Source organism: Argopecten irradians, chromosome 1, assembly GCF_041381155.1.
Source record: "Argopecten irradians isolate NY chromosome 1, Ai_NY, whole genome shotgun sequence".
NCBI lineage: Eukaryota > Metazoa > Mollusca > Bivalvia > Pectinida > Pectinidae > Argopecten > Argopecten irradians.
Genome location: NC_091134.1, coordinates 48,338,681 through 48,363,093, shown reverse-complemented (window position 1 = coordinate 48,363,093; position 24,413 = coordinate 48,338,681). Strand labels below are relative to the sequence as shown.

General features: G+C 34.3%; 1 pseudogene; it reads right to left on the bottom strand.

Moving 5' to 3' along the window:
- Nucleotides 1-9,869: 9,869 nt before the first annotated feature.
- Nucleotides 9,870-13,184, bottom strand: LOC138329481 (uncharacterized; annotated as a pseudogene).
- Between the last annotated feature and the right edge of the window lie 11,229 nt (nt 13,185-24,413).

The window sequence follows — 24,413 nt, the reverse complement described above, 5'->3', positions numbered from 1 at the left end:
TGAAATGTAAACAGGTAGTTCTAAATATAAACACAACCAGTTGAGCATAACTGCATGTACTAGTATAGTACTGACCACTGAGAAAAATAGCATATCTAAGAGAAGAACAACGTGTAATGCTAAGTTCACGAATCTACAAATAAAATTAGTCTCTTGTAAACCAGTTTCCTTATATTGATCAATTCTTACATGTCACGTGACCAAATTCTTATCTAAAATTAACACTGACTTTTTTCAAACTTTTAGGTCAAAGCCACAGGCTGATGAAGACACATTATGTACAAGATCCTCATTGGCTGGCAGAATTATTCAAAAGGTGGTTACCATCTTGTAACATCGAAGACGGGAGGAGGTGTTCGAACTATTGAATACAACAAGGATGACCCCCAGAGTGTTACAACGTTAACAAATCTGGGGAAGAAGCTTTTCGTTCCAGGTGCAATAAGTAGTCTGGACAATTTAGCAGAGTTCGATGTTACACTGGCTAATTACAAAGGTGATCCTATAAAAGAATTCCAAGACCTTGATAGTAAACTATGCAGTTTTCAGGAATATTTGAAAGCACACATTTTATACTCTTCAAAATACTATGTTTATTTGGTGACCAGAGTTAAGGTACCATCCGAAGACTCTTCTGTTGTCGCCGGAAACCGCCAAGGATCTGAATCCCATCGAATATGGTTCTGAAGTATTCCAAATAAAAGTCTTCTCTGTACAGCAGCAACACTATAAGCAACTGCTTCAAGGACTGTTTTATGATGTCTGGACTGCCAGATGTAATGGAGTCTTAATATAACCCCATCGACGATGGTTTCAATGTGTCGTCCATTGCAATAAATGGTAAAAAATATCTAACAAAGACCATTGACGGACAATACCAGTTTTCCGAGAGTCGTCAAGCTGTCTCAAATGACACAGTTATAATACATGGGCCTAGTGAAATATTTGGAGTGGAGCAAGAAGTACTTTTGTGTTAATTAGACGCAAATACAGTATACATGATCAGACATCAGTTATTGTTCAAATGATCTGTGTCGTTTATACTCTGTCGGCGGTGGAGTAAAAAATGAATACTCTCAGATGGACAAAAATATAAGTTATGTTACTTGAACATAGTCATAGCTGATTGAATGGGTATTTAAGGATTAACTTGAATAGATTTTTTATGTTATGGAGATATAACACAAAAATCTGACTGTACTCTAAATAAACCGCGAAGCGGTTTATGATGAGAGTACACTCAGATTTTTGTGTTATATCTCCATAACATAAAAAATATATTCAAATTAATCCTTATAATTCAATTTACTAAAGATAATCTCTTCAATATTCAAAATTCATTTTGGGACTCTTTTGTCTATGAAATCATTACGCCGTCATCTCAGCCAATCAGAAGCAACGTTACAAACGGCCACGACATTTTTTCCTTTATGGGCTGATAAAGTAAATTTTCAAGCAAATGAAATTACTCGTAACAAGCAAAATTGAATTATATCCGTATAGCATAAAACAATAGAAATTATGTAGAAGGTTGATACGAAAAAGCGTTTGTTACCCATTCGTTCGTCCGTCCACACATTTTCTGCAATAACTCCAACAACTGTTGTCGGATATTCGTCAAACTTTGTGGGATGCAGCATTATGTGAACCTTCTAGGGGATGTGAATTTATTCGAACAACACATGTATATTTGATAGTTGTGTGTCAGTTTAATTGCAAAATAATGGAATTCCGTACAAAAAGCTAAAATTTTGTTTGTTTTTGTTTTATATAATTTTTGATATAACATTGTATTCCTTTTCTGTATGATGTTTATCATCAAATTGCAAGTTTTCATGTTACTTTCCAACTTTTTGCAGAATTAGGGTTATGACACTTTAATACCTACAATGTACATTCTTCTTACTTTTTTTTTTTTTTACAGGCGCAACTAGTCCCACAGTTTTATACGCAATGTTTTAAGCAATTCACCATGAGTTATGAGGTATCATATGAAAATGTGTATATATCGTAATGTGAAGTTTATACCAAAGAGGTATGGTCCTTTGATTTTGTAAAATTGAATTCTGACAGAAAGTGCAAGGACTTTACATTATTCGATTCTTGCCACAAGAGTGCAACTAATCATTTGATAAAGAATAAACACGTTTTCCATATCTCCTTAATTTCATTTAAATATGATTGCTGGATTGCAAACAAAGGTTTTCTCCATCATGGACTGATTTGAATACATCAGGAGACATGATCGTATGGGCAAGTGATAACTGTGTGCCCATCGTGGTCATTATTATATTCACTGTGGTCAGTTCATACTCATATATTTACACTTGCTAGGCTTGGTCACTATACGCTAATACTAGCCGATTTTGTTTACCATAACTGCATGGTAACATTGAACTTTGAACTTGCGTATGAAAATATTCTATGCAACATAAAGGGGCTACTTTTTTTTTAAAGAAACACATGGCTTTGTTTACATTTTGACGCAACATTACGTGTATATTGTTGTTTTTCATAGAATTTTGGAAAAATGTAAACAATATATACATGTTTTATATATTTATATATGATTCAAACAATTTTTAAATTAACAATTGTATAAAGAAACGGAAAAATATCCCGACCGGGGCGACGTGCTTTCATTTTTGTTAAAAATGATGGGTGTCAAATGTAAACATTACCTCTGTGCCTATGTTCGTCCTACGATCGAGCCTTTGGGGTGGACGGGTGTGAGACCCTCTGATAGAGGTCAGTTATAAACATATCCTCTTGTCTTTGTTCTTTGAGTATTTAATCATGTGTATTATAAAACATGCACCGCTAATAATCCACAGTTCCGCGTCACCACAAATACATTGTATCCATCGAACACAAGTGAATTTGTTTCATCTATCGATGGCGATATGGATCTAAGCGTAGATTATATAATCACATGGTTCCCAAGGATGTAATACCGTCAAGTCAGACGACATCTCAAACACATTGAGCTACTTGAAAATCGGTGTTTTGCCAACTTCGGCAAACTAAAGTGTGTAAGCGTGCGTCAGCTTCGCCTCGCTGCACAATAACGGTCACCGAGTTCACACATGTGGCCGTGTACAAATTCTTTATGTTATTACGCTATATATATAAACTTTTAGCAAAATTGAATATATATTTAAAGTTCTGATCTGATTAAATAAAATCATCTCTGAAATTTACTTTGGTTGTCATGTTTATTTTACACTAAAATATTGAACTTTTTTGTCGTCGCGGATGAATAATTCTACCTTACGTGAAGCGTCACCATTCGCTGTTCAAATGAGTAAGCTCCTCCCACTTTTGACCGACTTTTATTGAATAATTACGTCACTTTCAAATGACGATTTTATTGCATAAAATATAAATAAAAAGTCGTGTGAGTGTAAATATAGGGATTGGATTTTGTTTTTATGTTAACCATGCTTGTATGGAGCAATTCCTATAAGAATATATTCAATATGGGGCGCTAACGCGCCTCATAGAATATATTCTTAGAGGAATTGCTCCATACAAGCATGGTTAACATAAAAACGAAATCCAATCCCTATATGCTTATTTTATACCAAGTTTGGTACTTTCATATCTTAGTTAATTATTGTTTTAATTATTTTCTCCTCCAGGCAGATCAAGGGATATTGAGCATATGAAAGTACACCACTTTTGGTATTGAATAAAGAATTGGTTTCCTGTTTATGTTTTTCTGTTTTATTTAACAATTGAATTTTTTGAAAATACGCTTCATGACTTTGATGATGCAGGCAAACTCCATAGCTTCATAACGGTAGCTAATAAAGAATGTCTTATAAGTTTCAATTTTAGTTTCAAATGTACATCGTTCTACATCGTGCCAAGATTCTTACTGAGCTCGAAGATCCGAAGTCATTCTGAATGGATCAAATCATATATATTATCATATATCAGGGGAAATGACGTTACAGACACCTTAAAGGGACAATTCACTCGGACTAATTCTTTTACATAACCAAGGAGCAAAATATGGCATAAATGTATTGTTCTACATTTCTTATGAAACATATAACATAAAATATTGACAAATTCCATGTCATTGTTTAGTATTTTAATATATACCGTTGTAACTATAAATTGTTGATCAATACGATTCAGCAGGTAAAATATGTACGCTGTACCTAAACACGAGCCAACGCCAAGCACGTTAAACAAATGAACTACATAACCACTGAGGAGGTGATAAAATGATTTTCTAGACAAGGCAATTCACCTAATAAGGCAAACACATTACTTTCAGAGCGATTTGAGCACTTCTAGACAAAAGTAGTATTACTCTACAAGCACAGGACAGGGTTCGGCATACAAGATGTTCGACCACAATGTGTAATGGCGGACAGCGAGCGAGTTTGAACACTCCACACGCATTTCGCCACCATGGGCTTTTCTGGCATATCACAGTAAAACCGACTGATCTAATTTCCATTAGAACTGGCGTTTTTCCGATATATGTACAAATTTTAATGTTCTTTTAGCCTGAAGTGTCCCTTTAAGATGTGCTGATCGTAATATACAAACTGTAAGGCCACGCTAAAGTTGCCATTGAAACGAAATGGAGGCCACTGATTAGTCGAAATTTACATATAGGCCGATTACAGGGGACATTGGTATAGAGGCATTGAGGGATGTCGAGGGGCAAGTTGCCATGGAAACAAATTGGTGTCCTCTTATTGGTCAATTTTTAATATAGCCCGATTTTGCTGAAATTCGTTACGTAGAGGTATTACTGTGCATGTTTTGTTATAGTGACGACCCTCGTTCATAACTTCAACCACATGTTGTCGGTCAGCATTGTTGCAACTTTTGGGATTGGCACTTTCTTTGGGTGAGTTGTAAGCGCTGTCAGAGCTGCATTACAATTATATCTAGTAGTTCTTAAAACTTGAAGAACAAGTTCAACTTCAGGACGGTCATCACAAGTGGGGAAAGGGAATACGACTGAATAGCATAAATATTTGTTCTATACTTCCATACTCGCTAATAATCCCAGTAATTAAATTAAATCTATTTGAGAACTGAATAGGTTTTATACATAGATATACAAAACTATCAATTTTAATGTAATTTTCATGCAGTGTGTTTGGTTTGGGGGAGTGAGGCCTATAGCTAGGGTTTAGGATCATTTGTTTCACTTTCAGAGTGCCTAGCATTCTGCAAATTAAACCTTGCTGGTAGCATACAGCAACATAGTTTCATTTGTTATGGCTTGTTCGGTAGATCAGTTAAATGATCTTAGGGAACATTTTCACACCGATTTGTTTTTCAAGCACGTCTATTCAAAGTATTGAGGTGTTTGCAAAAACTATACATCTTTCTTTAAACTGGGTGTATTATGATTCTCATGCCCAAATTACCAAAATCTTAATCAATGTATTTTGTTTTCAAACTATTAGGTTTTCAATATTGCTGATACATTTATTTTCGAAATGTGCTACATATCCTACAGTTTCATCATATCAACAATAATTGCTGTGTAACGTCGACAATGCTATCGTGTTTAACAGTATAGTTAATCTCAACCATTACTAATTACTCTTGAACAACAAATGTATGAACGAATAGTCGATGTCTGCCTGTTATATCCTTGATTATTAATACTAATAATGACTAAATATTTGGGTAAGTTCAAAGTACAATTCCAAAGCAGATATTGTGTCAACAGGAAATTGAATGTCTGGCTTCATCAGATTAACCAATTCTTTGAACTCTTCGCAACAAATTTCTCGTGCCGATCCGTACAGTTCCATGCTTAGTTTAACATCACGTTTGTTGACCCTGGTTCCGTAGTCACGAGCACCAAATGTCTCTGGAATGAAGGATAGGACGTCGGGCTTTCCATGTCGTGCTTCGGCAACTCTCTGAGACCTCAAATTATAAAGATTCCAATGTAAAGCTATTCTGTCGAGATTCATAAAGCAAAATTTCAAACATTTGACATGGAGTGGGTTTGAATCGTTATATTATTTGGTATCTCTTAAATCTAAACAAAAGATAAACAAAATAATATATCCCAAATTGTTATGCAATCTCTATATATACATCAGTTCGCAATATGTCTACCAATGAAATAAATTGACAATAACGTGGAATATAAGTAAATTGGTGACCAGCTCTCCCAACCTACCTGTCAATATTATCGCAGCAGTTTAAACTTCACGAAAACGACGTCAAAATTACGTTGAAATAACATGTACTTCAAGAAATCCAAGCTCCGTTCATCTCGCCTTTAGAAGAAAGATTGCTTCTTTCCCGCCTAATTTCTATAACAAAAGTAATAAGTAAGAAGTTGAAAGTAAGAAGGTAGAAGTGAGAAGTAAGAAGTTAGAAGTAAGAAATCAAAAGTCAGAATGTCCCCTCACGGCTTCCGTAGAACTGCGAAACTAAGCAGAACTTGACCGTCCTATTAATATGTGAGAACTTTTGGAAGGCCAATGAACGCATATCGACTGGTTTTCTTTGCCCGACTATTCACTTTAAAAAAAACCCAAACATTTTTCACTTAAATATTGAATTGAATATTTTGGAGAAAAGATTGAGAGTTCATCTTTCTACAAAAAAAAACTTTTTTTTTTCAAAGAAAAAGAAGTACACAATTTCGAAATGGACGCAAAATTTCTCCAAAATAAAATATCTACAAACAAATGTTGCTACATTTTTATTTAGAAAAAATGCTACAAATGGAACTCTTGTAAAAACAATATGAATTCTGAAATTTGTCAATTTATCGAAATCTCCCGGTGATTTGTAATGTTTCATATCGGGGTTTCCAATCTCTTCAGCTAACGAAAAGCGCGTGTTTTCACTAACAATATATATATATATATATGCTGACTGAGCGCCAACTAAGCCTAGTAAAATGTGTGAAAGGTTTCTTTTATTTTCTCCATCCCTGTTGTGATGATGTCACATCTTGATGATAATAAAGCTGTTGCCGCCATCATGTGCACTTGGAAATTCTTCAAAACAAAATAGCACTGACAATATTATAGCAATCCTCAACTCCCACACCTTTGGCCTTTCCTATTCACCGGGAGAATCTGCGAAGAAAGACATTTTTTATGTCAATCTTGGTATAGATTTGGAAGCACTCGCGAGTATGCTTTGGAGTCTTCTGAAAGTGGAATTAATGGAGTTAATGGAACGCGGATTATAAAACCATCCAAGGGCCTTGTAATCTATGTTTGATATCCGCTCGTTTCAAATATCCTGTCTGAAAATAAAAATTGTTTCACTATATATACATATATTTGAAAAGCATCACAGCATCGCAATGCATTAATTGACACTAGAATATTTTTTGTGAAGCAAGCAGTGGTAACATACGACCGTAAGACGTTTTCTAATTTTATCTATTATCTTCTCTTCCTCAAAACTTTTGGCTTTATGATCCTAAGACAGAAACTGCTGCATGGTAAAATCTACAACCTAATATGATGTATACTTTCAGAAAGTTTTACCGGTGTCTTGATAATCCTACATAAAATGTACACTTCCCTTTTTATAACTGGATGATATACGTGTTCAGTGGTACTTGATATACTTATGTGATTATTGATCGACATCTGATTCTCGTTTACGTTGATATGGGTGTGAAGTATTCTTGGTCCCCAGGGGTTCCGTTCTCTTTCGTAATATCTACACCTATGTGTGCGACAACTAATGTGTAAGATGAGATAAGATAGTTGGGACCTTTGATGTACATCAAATGAATTCGGAGAATAAAAAAACTGCACTCTGTGTATGCTTCGAAATTGGGCGTCGCTTCTTTGTCATTTTAATAGAAGAATAAGTATAGGTATATCACTGGTAAGATTTGTCGCCTGGAACTCCTTCCGTTTAGCCATGACATATCCTAGTGTTGATTATTACGACAGTGATAGTTATGCCTGGATCATCGAGAATTGCAGTGAAGTAGACGTATGACGGTCTTTGTCTATAAAGCGGGCAATAATACGTTTTCCAAAATTTTTGTTTTGTTTATTCAATGGGTTTCCAAATCTAATTTGATATTGTCGGTATTTTAATATTTGTAAATACATTTTTAATCATCGTAATACATGTAATCAACACCAAAAACAACATCATCTCCAGAATAATCTGATCATAATCAAGAAAATTCAGGAGAATTGCATTAATACATATCATCATCTCGATGCATGACTTTTCTCACGTCCTAGCCATTTTGCAGTCAATACCCAGATATTATACAGATATTTACCAATTCTGTGCGATAAACATATTGCAATATCGAACTACGTGACAGTCATATACATTGTATCAGGTAGCTTAATAAACAATAGGGTGTGATGTCACCAGATTATTGTTTAAAGTAACGGCAAACATCCATACCCAGTCGATTTATTAAAACCTTCTGATAACTGACAAACATGTTTGTTTAATCTCAAATCACCTCTCATGGACGTCCCTCCTGCAAATTGTTGCATACAATGTTATTCTCATGCACCTGTACTATAATAGGTTTATACAGCGACTTAGGTAAACGCATTATGAAATGCTAATATTTCTTCTATCAATTCAATAAAACTTCTCCACTTTTCTTTCCTGTCTGTAACTATAAGATTAATGTTGCACGTCAAGCTAACGTTATCATGGATACCGCTATTTGATGCTTAAATACAAGCATAATGGGAACGAGGATAATAATTCAATACAAATATGACGGGAACGAGCAGATTAGCCGATATGACACGATTTCAGACACGACTAAATGTTTTATACATGTCTGAGCCACAAAAGTAAGCGGTTCAAGCTGAAGTCGATAGAGAAGAGTTGTAATTTAATTACTACCGCCCCCACCTTACATGTAATACTCAACACACAGGGAACAATGATAACGGTCAGACAAGCGGGAGCCGTGCAATGGTGGTTCAAAAGGCAGATCTACTTCTCAATGATCGGTCTTTGCTACAGAGGAGAAAACAATTGCCGAAGCTTTTGTCGTCGGTGGCTACCGAAAGGTTATAGTATCCTCTCCACCGACAGACTTTTAATTAGGGTCTAGCAGCCAAACTCAATATTATGACTTCTGCTAACGAAGTTGGAGGAGTCGCGCCCGGTTTCGCATTTCTCTCGTCACCTTCACCGCAAACTATGCGGCTTCGTATGACATAGCCAGTGGACTTCATAAAAATCAATTTTAATATTCCACCGTCTCAGTGTTGCTCTCTCTTAAAACCGTATCCCACTGATATTGTTGAACTAGTAATAAATAATCCCTTGGAAAAATCAATGGAGTTGTACGTGTAAACGTATTTCATTTTATAAAGTAGATTGGAAAATTAATTATAAACATTGAAGTCACTATTTTTTAATTTCATCGGGGTATGAAAGAGATTTTGTTTGCAAACTTCAATGCATTTTTAAATATACAAGGCCATTTTCTATTTTTCTTTGGTTATACCCTATTAAAGTGATAGTAAATATGACCGGTCAGTCTTAATTCAATTCAATTCTTTTATTTCCTTAGGCCATTTGCCCTATCGGCTACAAACAAGCATATACATTTACACAATAACACAAATTCTAAAGAATACATTTGACAAAATACTAAAGCGGTGCGTATTTTCCAAAAACGTAATCATATGAATTAAATACATACAATGTAAACAGAATAACCAATATATAATACTTTGAATAAGATATTGCACCTAGAGTTACAATATGGAGTTATATGTACTAAAATTATACATGTACAAATGACAAAGGAACATGCGGACGAACGGACTGATTGAAGGACACGAAAATATCGGATAGAGAGCAGCACTTAGAAGACAAAAACATTTCAGTAATAAATAATGTAATTACACAATTCTACGTTTATTGGTTTCTACTATAAATCTTCCCAGCAAATTCAATTCTTTCTGAATCTTTGAGTTTAATAATTCGATAACTTTGTGAACTGACGGCTTGTGCCAATAATATTTCTTTATATATTTCAATCTAATATCAGAATAAAAGTGACAGACAAGAAGAAAATGTTATTCATCTTCAACATCTAATAAATTACAATATTGGCAATATTTGTAACACCTTTCTACATTCCTGTATCTCCCGGATTCTACAGCTAAATTATGCACAGAAAGACGAAATTTCGTAATCATAATTCTTCGTTGATTTGGTAATGGTTTAGTCAATTAGAATTGCAAAGTCACTTTATCAACCATATGCCTATAAAGATCACATTTACTTGAGACTTGTATCAAATTGAATAAATTTTGATTGGCCTGATCTTCAATTCCCTGTTTAGATAGAGGCAAAAGATAGATATCGCTGGAAGTCTGTCTTGTCCAAACATAACCAAAACCTAGCTCAAATAATTTACGCTTTAGATATACTAACCAATTTTGCTTAGAATGTTCCTTCTCCGTTTCCATGTAAAGAAAGTTATAGACCTCAGATAAGATACAATTTTCTGATTTTAATATTTTAAACCAATATTTTAACATTATATACAGTGTGCATTAGCCAGCGGTTGACGACCAAGTTCAATGTATACCATATCGTTACATGTGGATTTCTTTACACCAAGTAAATTTTTGCAAAATTCCAAATGAATTTTTTCTACCTCAACCGATTTATTAATTCCCCATATTTCACAGCCATAGAGAAGAACACTACAAACATATGAATCAAAAAGGCGCAACATAGTTTTGATATTCAAAAGAGCAAATAGAGCTTTTCGTCCCTGTTCAGCCACATGTTTAGACATAAAACTAAGATTATTGTTGAGTCGGAAGAGGGCGCCTAAATAACAAAATTGATCAACTAAAGAAAGCTGTTCTCCATTGAAAGTCCAAATTTCGTTTGCTTTAACTATACCTACATTACGAAAAACGACAATCTTAGTTTTTTTCTGTATTAACTATTAGTTTCCATTTATCTGCATATGTATTCAAACTGTTTAAAAGCCCTTGCAACCCTTCAACCGATTCAGAAAACAATACCAGATCGTCAGCGTATAGAAGAAGGAATAAACTTAATTCCCCAAACTCGTAACTAGGAGCAGCATTTTCAATAAAGCTATTCTCAAAATCGTTTATAAACAAAGAAAAAGGCAGAGGGGACAACATTTCCCCTTGCATTACCCCTACGTTATTAGAGAAAAAATTTGAACAGTTTCCATTTACTAAAACACAAGATTTAACAGATGTATAAAGAGATTTGACCGTTGTCAAAAACTTTCCACGAATACCTAATTTGGACAGTTTGTACCAGAGACTTGCTCTATCTACATAGTCAAAAGCTTTACGAAAATCTACAAAACAACAATAAAGACGTTTTCTTTTAGACAAAGTTTTTGCAATTATAGTTTGTAAAGCGAAAATAGCATCCATTGTACTAACCCCAGGTCTGAATTCGAATTGAGCGTCCGTTAAAATATCACTTCTGTTACATACATCTAATAATCTTTTATTAAAAATTGAGGTAAACAATTTACATAAACAGCTGATTAGACTAATGCCCCTATAATTGTTGGGGTCAGTTCGACTCCCTTTCTTATGAACAGGTACAATAACTGCAGTAGACCATTCAGACGGAAAACAACCAGAGTTTAAAATGTTATTAAATCATGTATGCAACATAGGCAATAAAAACACTTTACCTTCGATAAAACATTCATTTAACAAACAGTCCAGACCGTGTGATTTACCACGTTTAAGATTATTAATTGCAGATTGTATTTTATTAATAGAAAAATACGTGTCTAACTCCTCAAAAATTACCGCCTCATCAACTACAGCCTCGTTCTCGATTGTAGAAGCGGAGTTAACTCCATTGTTAGCTACGTTATTAAAATGGTCAAACAACTGATTAATTGAAATTTGGAGTGAGTTAGAATTTTTGTTTTTACTGAATTATTTTGTAAAAAATATTTTGGGTTATGCTTATGAAGATATTCTAACCTATCACCCTCTCGCAACATGTATCGTCTTTTGTTCTTTTTTTCAATGATTTTATAAAGGCCTTTTCTTAGCAATCAACTCAGCGTGCGTCACTGCATTTTTATTTTTGTTAAAGATGCTAAGAGCACTTAAATATTGCCAACGTAAACATTTAATTTCATCGTTAAACCATGACTGGTTTTCAGTAGATTGACTATTTTGATACTGAGCTTTGCCCGCCATGTCTGTATTACAAGAATCAGTAGATATATGTTTCTTAAAGAAAGGCTCCATAATATTTTGTAATTCAACGGTGAATCGATTGACACTTATATCAATATACAAAAAGTGAAATCATTGGAAGCACCATCATTGTCTCTGCCGTTTCTAATATGAAGACCGTTAGACTTACACAAATTAATTAATCTTGAACCATAATCATTGATACCTGTATCAGGGTTATATCTAAGGGGGGATTTTTGTCAACATTATCGCATACATTGTATATAATTAGATATAGATTCAAGGTGATTTCGGACACTTCCGTGAATAAAATCATAATAAATAAAATCATCAATATTACGAGTTCGACTATCTGAGTCTCCTAACAACATTACTTGTTGGAAGCAGAGGCCTCCAAAATCAGCGATTCTAACTCCTTAAATATCACAATTATAGTACGTGTAATATTTAGAAGAACTTGGGGTATATATGTAAAAATAAGCATAATATCTTCATCACTGTGTATTAACCTCTTACTAATATTCACAGGAACGATAGTATAAAAATATGAGTTACCAAAAGATATATAATTGGATATTTGCTCACGAATAAGAAGAGCACAACGAGTCAATCGTCGCGGTATAACAATGGATATGAATTGGTCAATATCTAACGTGTAATCATTTGGGATCCAACACTCTGTCAGAAATATAATGTCATAGGTAGGTATGAAAATTTTAAATTCTGGAATTTTCAATTTATTGTCCAGATCACCGTTAACATTCCAAGAACTGAGTGTTCACTTCGGTTGGGTACATGTACACTTGGCCCTCCCCGACACCCCTAACTGGGGGTGCTAGTGTTCCGTCTCCTCCGTTTCGCATCATGTCGGGACGAAGTCGGCGTAGTTATTGCCACATCGCGGTCCGCTACTGACAGGAGGTGAATCGCGAGATGGACGCCTGTCGGAATTGGTATCCGAATGGTCAGAAGATCGACTGCCAGCAGCATTGTCCACACAGTATACAATGTAGCTGCCCGTCAACGTACAGTCTATCTCTCACTAAGTTGGCTTTATGCCCATTCCTCTTGATCTCCTTCAAAACTGGATATAGTTTTCTTCGCCTAGCCTCGACATCAGCCGGATATTGCTCATTAATTCCGTAATCCGTATTTCTGAGTTTGTGAGCGTTGTCCTTAACATAAGCGAGGTCCTTCTGATAAATGAATTTGGCAACGATCGGCCTAGGTTTGCCACGTAGAAAACGACCGAACCGATTGACATTGGCAAATTCTACATGGCATATGTTGGCAATTTGATATCGTTAATCATCCATTATAAGTCTCTACGATATGTATTTTAATGTTCCGAAATAAAGGTTTACTACCGTGAGTTTTCTGTGTTTACGTTTACTTTCATAAATTCAGCGAATATCTACAACTGTAATTGTCATCAGTTTCAATTTTTACTCTTTTATAATTGTTAAAAAATCCTGAGTACCATTCGCCATTAAAAAAATTGCCACGATCTAATTCTAGTTTCCTGACCAAAAGACTTACGAAACATTTATTTCAGGCAGTAGTATTCAAAGCAACACTTTGAGATATTGTTAATTTTGTACGGCATCATCAAAACATATATTCATTTTTAGGTTCATCATTTGATAAATACCAATTCAATTCAACATCACCTCTCAACGTTTTAAAACCTTATGTATGACAGGCGATTTGTAACTATAAGGGAAAAATGAATATAATGCTACAAAGATCATCTAATCTGAAATATAGGCGAACTGCAAAATAGCACAAAGCATTGAACAAATAATTCATTATTTAAAATTCTAGTATAGGATATCACTCAAAATCATGACGATAACAGTTTTCAATAGCGTATCAACTTCGTGTTTATCAATAGACGTATCAGGCTCTATCTTTGATGTACAATCGAGCATACAGTGGAGGAGAGAGGTTTTATATAAACATTTATCTGTTCATTTCAGCAAACACAAATCAGATAGGAATTATCCCGTGTTTTATAAAACATATCGACACGACAATCCAATGGAAAGACATGACCTGAATTACGCCAAAATGACATGCATTATTGATGGTGAATATACAATGTATGTGAATGGTTAGGAGGATTTGAAACCCCATCAACGAAGTGTTCGCCTCTGACAAGTGATCCCTAGGGGACGATTCCATACAGTCAAACAACCGATAGCATGTTCGGAAGTTCGGAATATTAAATAACAGTTGTTAATGTGGTGTAATTATTGATTATTTTGATGGACAGGATTTTTTTCACAAATTTTATATTTCATATATTTCACCAGCCTACAGTATCATGTATCAATCAGTAGCTACTCGCTGTATTGAGTTTCGTTATCTCGAAGTGCAGTAGAAACAATTTGCTTTTTACATGTGTGACTACTTTATTTTTCTGTACAATGTTAATTTGACATGTGTGCCATTTTGAAGACAAATCGTTACATGCATGTGATTTCTAGTTCCATGACGAGTCAGGGTTAATTTGGGGCCAGTGCTTGGTTTGTTATGCGGATATTTCGCTGATAAACGTTAATGAACAGCACTTTTAAACGGTAAGGCTGTAAGTTGAATAGGCAGTGATCAATTAACTAGAAAAAAACAGACATGCTAATTAAACGCTTAGTTGATCCATATAATCTGATTCAGTTAAGAACAAATATTGTCATAGAAGGTGATAATAGAAGCTAAACAATTAATAAGGATTTAAACATGGTTAGATAGGTGCGCTAGCGGTACAAGTAAAATATCGATACATTGATTGATAAATTAACATCACATACCTGTCAGTTAGTTGTGTAATTACCTCTTTGCTAATAGCCTTATTAAACTAATAGTCATAAAACAATCATGCGATAATTAGAAACCTTGAAAATATAGATTAAATCATAGTTATATAAGCATAATTGTATTACCTAAAGGGAGCACGTACGTGACATATATCTTGTAATATAACATGATGTTTCCCTATCATTTACGCCACAAGGTTGTTCAATGTAAATCTCAAATCTTACTGAAAAATTCAATTTATTATAGCAAAACCATGACACTTACCTTCAGCTGCCAGACATTTTTAATCTGTATAGTGCATTTGAACATAATTAATTACATAATTTTTTTTACATAAAAAAAAAGAAAACAAAAAACTTTCAACGTCCGCTCTGCAGTTGATGATACCGATGCTTATATCAGGACAGTAATCCATGTTTTACTGAATATCACGTTATACATTTGATCACCAAATTCTAATTCTACTTCAATACAGTGTCCTTACCGTCCGTCTCGTTTGTAATGATGTTGGTTCATCTAACCTTGTCCAACAAGGTGTAGTCTGAGGGTCAAAACTCCAACCATAAAATACTCATATATCATAAACAATTAGCAATGGATGGTGTCCCAGCAAAAGCATTGTTAATTGTATGACTAACCGATACAGTTATTTTCTTTGTTTTTATTTCTGTATTTTCTTCAGATAACCAATGACTGTTACCATAAATAAACTTCAAAGAGCTACACTAACGGTGGTCTCACTGTTCATGGTAATGTGGCCAACACATTTAATTTGAACGAGGAACTTTTGAAGGCCTTTTCCTATTTTCCATGTAATAGTATAAGCTGTGTCTTATCAATACGTCCAACGCATGTGGATGACTCTGTATGCTATATCGTTAACATATATTTCAAATTTATTGATACGTTTTGTTTTGTTTTTACTATTTTTTCATATTAGTATCGCAGTGTATATTATTTCGAAGGGGTAATCTTTAAAAACATTAAATAGCAATTGCTTCGCTTTGATTTGATTAAAAATAAGTACCTCGTGTAGATAATACCAAAGTATATAAGAAACAGTTCATTATTTCTATAACAGTACTACATATGTTGAAGTGTACGTTCGTTTGCTGTGTGTGTTCCGTCTTTGCATATTAAAGCGTTATCTGTCCTTGCGGGTAGGTATTTATTGTGGCGACGTGTGCTTGTGAGAGTACCGTCATACTTTTCAGAGAAAACGACGCTCACAAACAATGACGTCACAATTGATATCTTTCCTCAAGGGATTATGCCGATAATGATACCCCAGGACGGAATACTAACATAAAAATGATAAATTATCTAAAAAAACAAAGAAAAAACAAGAACAAAAAAATAAAAACAAAAAATGCGAAAACAAACAATAAAATTATAGCTGTCAGTAGCTGGAAAAATGATAAATTATCCCTATTATTTTCTCATCAAGTTTTAATCAACCACATTTATATAGAGATAGTTAATGTTCATCTTTAGCGTTTACTAATGACATTTGTGATTAACAACAAATGGTGATGTAGATAGGTTTTTATGAATGAGAAAGGAGTGATACACAGGTCATTACGGTACATGCTCCTATTGAAATATCTTTTAATAAATATGTCTATCACATAAGGTATTTAAATCATTAGCACTGGAGAAAAGGTTATACGACACAGGTAAAGAAATGTCAATCCAAGAAAATACATCTGATCTGCAAAATGTTCTTCTCGGTTATGAGTCAACTGTTTATCATTTATTGTAGTTACAATATCATACATTGTCCATTGGTAGAAATGAGAACGTTAAAAATCCCAAAAGGATCTTAGTATCACTTGTTTATACGCACCGGCAAAAATGCTAAACATGCTGGAAACGACGTTGAAGATTATCAATTTTCGACGAGTTTTAAATTATGGAAAGCTGTTGAACTTTGTTTAACTATTTCGGTCTTGTTGCAGTATGACGAAACGGTAACAATAGGCTCTCTGGTGGCCATCAATGATGCGTTCTTTTTTTGCATAAAGCTATCTTGTAACATGAAATTGAAGTCGCATATCATTTCCAGGTTGTGGGGTAAAATGGAGGATCAATTTTATATTTCTCCAATTGTCACTAAGCGTTCTTGTTATTTACAGTTTCACGTGGTTACATTAAAAATTACTTTTGAATTAGAAATATTCTCGCAAGAAGATCGTTTCCATTGCCGATTTCTACTGACGCTTCCCATTTCGATTGCAATAATATCTCTATATATTATGATTTTATCTTACTTTGCTGGTATACTAACCAGTGTAAATGGCGGTGGAAGTGATATATAGATTCATTTGGAGATCTTTGTTTTATCATCAGACACAAACACATTTATCAGTGTACATTACATGTTTTCAGTTAAAGTATCATTTATATACAATACTATCACCTGTTGTTTTGAACCACCAATAAAAAGTTCAACAGAAACACCCATTTTTATGATCAGTTTACTGTACTGTACGTACATATTAGAGGTAAACCAGAACTTACGTATACCGCTGTATAGTCACAGCTTGATAAGAATTTTATATTTTGATGTGCAGTACTAATTAATGTAGGGTTATCATCAGAAAATTATATAAAATGATAGTTGATTTCATTATACTATATATACTTGAGATATTTTATGGTTCTTATCTTCAGTGTGCTTCCCCCCTTGTTTTAGTTATTGTGTTTTCTTGGAGGGGGAATTGTTTTCATAATCTAACATGTGTCGTTCCATTTTAACCAGAATCTTGCTATAAGCTTAACAAGATCATCGATAAGTTTCTAATTCAAGGACGTTAGAATTGTACCTGCTGTCCTTATTTGCATGATCGTAAAAGGCGAATAAATTTAGGATCTTATCTTTTCTCATCTTCCTAAGTGACTATATCCTTCCTAATGCCTCCCTTGTCACCGCCTCACTTTTGGCCTTGAGTTGAGCGTCCGCCTCTTTGAGGAAGGCTCTGGGTTCTGTCCCCTGGCCGAGACACACCAAAGTCTATAAAAGTGGTAGTTTCTGCTCCTGTTTAGCGCTCAGCATTCAGGGAGTGGGGCGACTGGTTCGCTCGTTTTCAGTATAATGTGACCGGGTGGGATGTGTTGCTTGGTGTCTTCGGCGGCATGCTTCAGTGATATAGCACTATAAAAAGGGCAACAGTTCCACTATACAAGAAGACACTACATGAATTTACCGCAATCTCCCAAAACACACACCTCGCAAAACATACACGCAACACATATCATACATTGGAGGCCGTCCTTACTTGACCATAGCTGTTAATAGAACGTCAAACAAACAAACAAACAAACAAACAAACAAACAAACAAACAAACAAACCCAAGTTTGCGGCCATAAACCATAAACCTGGTGAATGTTGCCATATCAGTGACATATCTTAGTTAGCACTTCGTCTGTGCTCAGTATACGAGGGGTGTTCCAAAAGAAATGATTCTTGTTTATTCCTCAAAAACTGTGATTGTTTTGATCATTTAAATTTTCCCTGTCCCTCAAAATACTCACCAACTGCCTGAATACACCTTTTTAGACGGCCAATCCAACTTTGAAAACATTGTTCCTAGTCTTCAATGGGTACACCCATAAGAAACTGGTAAACAGCAGACACAAGGCATTTCTTGACTTACATCTCTTTCCTGGCATTTGAGATTTTATTTTGGGAAACAGAAAGTGATCACAGGAAGCCAAGTCGGGTGAATGAGGAGGACAGTAACATTCTCGACTCTAAAAACTCGGCCACAAGGCGAGCTTTATGAGCAGGGACATTATCATGCAAAAGCCGGGGATACTTGATTCTTGTTTCGGGACGGCGACTGTTGAAGCAAGCCTTGAATTGTTTTTCACAACATTTTTGTAGAATGTTGATGTCACCGTTCTGCCCTTCGGTAAAGGTATTAGCATAATTGGACCCTTATTATCGAAGAAAAATACTTTCAAGACTTTCTTGATCGTATGATGTCGATTGCCACTTCTTGCGAGTCTTGAATTTTTTGTTGTCCATATTTTTGGATACATTTTGCAGAAGTTGTTTGCGTTCGAGACACGGGATCTCTTCTGTTCTTGATCTGTTAACAGATGGGGTATCCATCTATCATTTATCTTTCTAAGTTTTAGACGTTTCCTTAATATACCATAAAATCGCGCTAGGGCAAAGTTCGTCAATCGTGCTAAATCGCTCACAGTGAATCGCACATCTTTTTCAGCATATTACTGAATATTTCAGTGTTGTTTTTGTTGTACTTGTTAAAGGACATCGTGGAAGAGCAGCATCTCTAAGCTGCTGTTACCCAGTCTTAAATTCAGCTACCCACCTACAAATAGACCTATGAGACTTTATGCCTTACCCATAAATGTTACACACTTTACCGTGGATATATATCGGTTTTACGCCGATTAGCGACCTACCTTATAATAGTTAGTCAGATTATGAAGAAGATGTTTACCTGTGTTATGCTCCATTGGTCACTCTATCAGGCAGAGACAGTTTTGAGTATATAGGTAATAATATTCACAAAATAGAGGCCAGGTGACATTATTTTTGGCACAACCCTCGTAGTTTGATTAGTTCTGAAGTATACTGTAAACAAATTGAACGCGAATTGAAAAGTTCCGCAAATAATTGTGAAAATGTATATAAGGATGCAAGATTTTCATAAGAGTCCTTGATATGGAATTCAGGAATTATTCAGTTTTATTCTGATTTGAAAATGAGACAGTTTCCCTAAGATCGTCATTTATGTTTCCTCAGAGGAAGCTCACGATACATTCTAACACACTCACCCACATCAATTACTGCGCAATAATCCAATTTACTAAAACATTAATTCTAAAATATCAGCTGTTTCCTTTCCTCACTGTCAATTTATATTGCTTTTGTGCAAAGACAAGAATAATATTGTCTTTTTCTAAGAAATGACAAACAAACGTTAATACTAGATATGATAAATGGTACATATACGTTGAGAATGCCAAAAGGTTCAAAAGCAACAAATTATTATCTGGTAATGAACATCCTTGATGCGTCTATATGACAACAAAAGGGCAAACGTAGCTATCTGATTATACTTAATATTGGTGAGTGATGAAGTATTATTAATATTAGTGCAAGCACCTGCGTCAGCATATACTATTTCAGGTTACTATCCAGCTTCGGCGAAACCATTGCGAAATAACGTACTTGTACATATATGAAAATAAAATACATGAAATATGTATGAGTCAGATATTCTGATGTTTATCAGGAAAAATCCCTCTAGTTCGGCTTGAACTTCAGATCACAACTAAAATTTATTCTATTCGGGTAAAACTTTTATAACTATATTTAATGTTATCAGTATCATTAACTACCTACGGAAGATATACAATTCAATAAAAGTTTAAGCGTTATAGAAATTATTTACTCTTTAACCTTTAACTCTAGAAAACTTGAGCAATAAACATCAGTTTTCGACACGTAAAGTGTACTTTATAGAGTCGGAGAAATTGTATCAATACACAATTTTATGGGTAATGAAAAGAATTTCCGTTTTTTGTAAATTACGAGTTCTCACTTAGTTTGTACTATTCTCGGACAGTGATCAACCGTATCTACCCCAGTGTGAACACATATGTAACAATGGCAAGCACAATTTATGTGAAAAATATATTAAAATGAAAACATGGACTTGAACATGGGTATTGTGAAAAACGTTCTAAATCGTTTTTATTTAGATAACTACTAAAGAAAACAGATGGATGGAATGATGGAGAACTCTACAAATTGATTTATATTCTATTCATAGATACATTTTACACCGAGTAACTTTTGAAAAGGCGAACTAGTTCACATCTGCATCTATTTATAGCACAGGAGAGTATCCAAGTACATACTATTCAAACAAAAGATGTGAAAACAAAATGTCAATTTTAAATACTGGTTCTACGATAAATTACTGACATCATCGAATTAACTCTCAAAATAGGACCAAAGATCGATGATACGAAGAGTATTTCGATGTCGGAATATTTCAGTAAATTGACGTCATAAGTAATGCTAAATATATACCAACCGAGACGTCATAAGCTCTGAACAGGATATACGTGGTTCAAAGACACATGACTCGTTGCAGTCATGACCTTCCCTGCCTCCTACCCACTTAATTACATATATGGTCAAATATCGCCAAAATCATTGATATCCAACGGATGTCGAATGAGGAAATATACAAATATACCGTAGTCGATTTTTCTGTATTGTAATAACAGTAGAATTAATATTATTAATTACATAGACAATGATGTGACATCACCGAAATACACCTGGTACATCAGATATACATGGAATGATGTATGACGCAAACGATACTACAATCAGATAAACAACAGGATACATTCATAGCATATGATTTCAGATATATAACTACATACAGTGGATAAGGTTAAAACGTTCATTAATTACAAAATGCAGCTGATGCCTGTCTTCGTGAAATCCGCAATGATGAATATATGCGCGAAAAGAGAGAATATGTCAGCATACAATACATACATTACTAATTAGTAATATAGCACCTAAGTAATGGAATACAAAAAATAAGGTGGTAAGACTTCAGGACTGAGGTCAACAGAGACCATTTGGTAGCACCTCATGCAGTGAGGTAAATGTTTATCTTCAACGCGAAGAACTAAAAACAAAATGTTTTATTTCATTTGCATCATGAAACAAACCTTTTGGGGGCTCAAAAAAACCCATGTATCCTATGATTAAACCCCACGTATAAAAATTAGGCAGCTATCACTTAATTTCTCAGCTGTTGAAGTGTCAATAACTTTATAATAACATGTTCAAAGTACTTCTTTTCTCAAATAATAAACAAGTCTTGGTTGTAACGAACATTTTCATTGGCTTAAAATATGTTATAATCTCATGACTTAAAGCTGATTTCACCATTTGTACCATAGTCTCTAATGTGGTGACACAGCGGCGTAATGATTTTTTTTATTGAAAAAGAAATTTAAGAAATTTGAGGTATTTGTTTTACGGAATTAGATTAATAATAAAGATTAACTTGAATATTTCTGTGTTTAGTGTTATTTTACGTTATATCTACATAACATAAACATCTACTCAAGTTAATCGCTAAATAATTTCAATTAGCTTATAAACAGAAAGGTTTATTTTCATTTTTAGACATTTGATCGTATTGTTTGTCAGAGCTCCTCAAAACCAGTAGTTTCGAGTATTACAGTAGCAATGCCTGTATATCTTCGTTCAGAATATCAGCTTGTCACTGAGGGTTCACAAAATGGCTGGCACCCCTCTTTTCATTATTTCATTAATTATGTTGTAAGTTTTTAACGTTAACAGGTAGACACATCCATTATCAAGCCCACAACATCGTAGACATGCCGATCCTCAATGTTTTCCCGTGGTCACAGTTTCTTACAAAAAGTCTAAAATTTCATCGGAAAACCCATCATAGGGTAAAGAAGACAATCATTTGTTTAACTCTTAGGATTAACCGTTATCATCTTTCTGACAATAAAACCGGAACGAACTCTGAGTACAACACGACAGGATCTAGCTCAGGATTTTTATCATTCTTGCTGTGTATTACTTGTATGCGAGATATTTGAGAATTTCATCTTCTTTTCTTATAAGGTCTTATCTCCTGATAAAATATGATACTAACACAGAAACCTATTTTAACAGAAGTATTGCGTCAACTTTGAGTGATAATCCTTTATGAATTTCACTTTTTTATGATTTTTGTTCGCCCTATCACCTAATCAAATCTGACATTCACACAGAAACATATTTTACAATACATTGATATACTAGATTTTAAAAGGCTCGTTACAAGTTTATGTTAATACTTTGATCATTACTCACAAAATAAAAAGAACCATAACTCAGTCATAAACGATCATTCATAAATATATACGGTGGATAAATGATAACTTGGAATAGTAGTTGGGATCAAGTTCAATATTGCTAGAGCTGGGCATTGGTAGCTACGTAAAGATGTCACAGTTTTCCCTTTTCATATTTTAAAGTTTCGTTTTCACTTTATCATCGACGTTTTCATGGTCTACAAAAATGAGCAAGCTACAATGTATAGTAAAATAATGTGCCGAGGATTAAAATTTCAGAAACAATTGCTTTTGAAATATATATTGTTATAAAGAGAGGTAAGGATGATGGCATCCAAAATATGTCTTCAAATGTCTTTTGCATAAATATATCGCCATGTCAGTGTCTTTTTATTTTGATATTGATGTGAATGTTCCACGTCGACTAGTGTCATTGTTGACTACCACGCATTTGTAATATCATCGTTTTTAAGAGTTTCATAGAACTGTAAGGTTAAACGTTCTGCTAAGGTCTTCTCTGTTAAAATTGGTTTTTGGTTTGTTGTAACCATTTGATTCATGTTTGAATTAGATATAACCAATATTTGTATGGCAAGTATCGGACGCTTGCTATTCCGGTATTTCTGTGTTACATTTATAAAACTTTTATGAATCGCTATGGTGCCATATTACCTATTTTGACAATATTAAATCTAACTTCTAATACTGGACTGTTTTAGATGGCATGACAGAATATTTATATTTTCACTTCAACTCCACTGTGTAACTTTACCAAACGTAATTGTTGCATGAACTGTCGTGTGCTTATTTTGACGTCAATTTCATTGTGTTAGCGCGCTTCATTGAATTGGCCGTTGTTTAGTTGGCATTCATACTCCCTTAATTGCCATCTGAATGCAGTCTGATGCTAAAAAAGGTACCGACTAGACAAAAGATTTTTCAACATGAATTAAAGTGCGCTTACTTACATTTATCACTGCCCAGTTGGTATGTAACCTGCAGTAAGTGCCATCTGAAAGCAGGTAAATGCTTAACACGATGACACAAATAGGATTACTTTTTAAGTTGATGCGCTTTCTTTATTTTACATTTTAAATCAGAATGCCGAATTTTAAGTTTTTAATGCACAACATTTTATCATTGATAAGTTTCTAAATGACGGTGTTTATTCAAGAGAGCATTCATTTAAAATGTTTATATGTTAAGTTGCCTCGCCATTTCGTGGAAAAACCCTCGATTAACCATGAGGGTTGCAATACTTTAGTGTCTCCTCACCTAGAATATGCCTATCCTTCATTCCTGTATATCAATGAGCCTGATATCACATGTAACAAAGGTGTATCGATAGAAGAGAATAGTTAATTATAGCTATGCACGGCTTTTGTTTCTCAGGTAATACTATGCGCATCGATTTAAACAAACAAAAACTCATATAAATACTTTCATAATTGAAATATCCGGTGGAATGCCATGAAATTTGCATGGATCTGATATTTATTGTAGTTACATGATATACACATAGG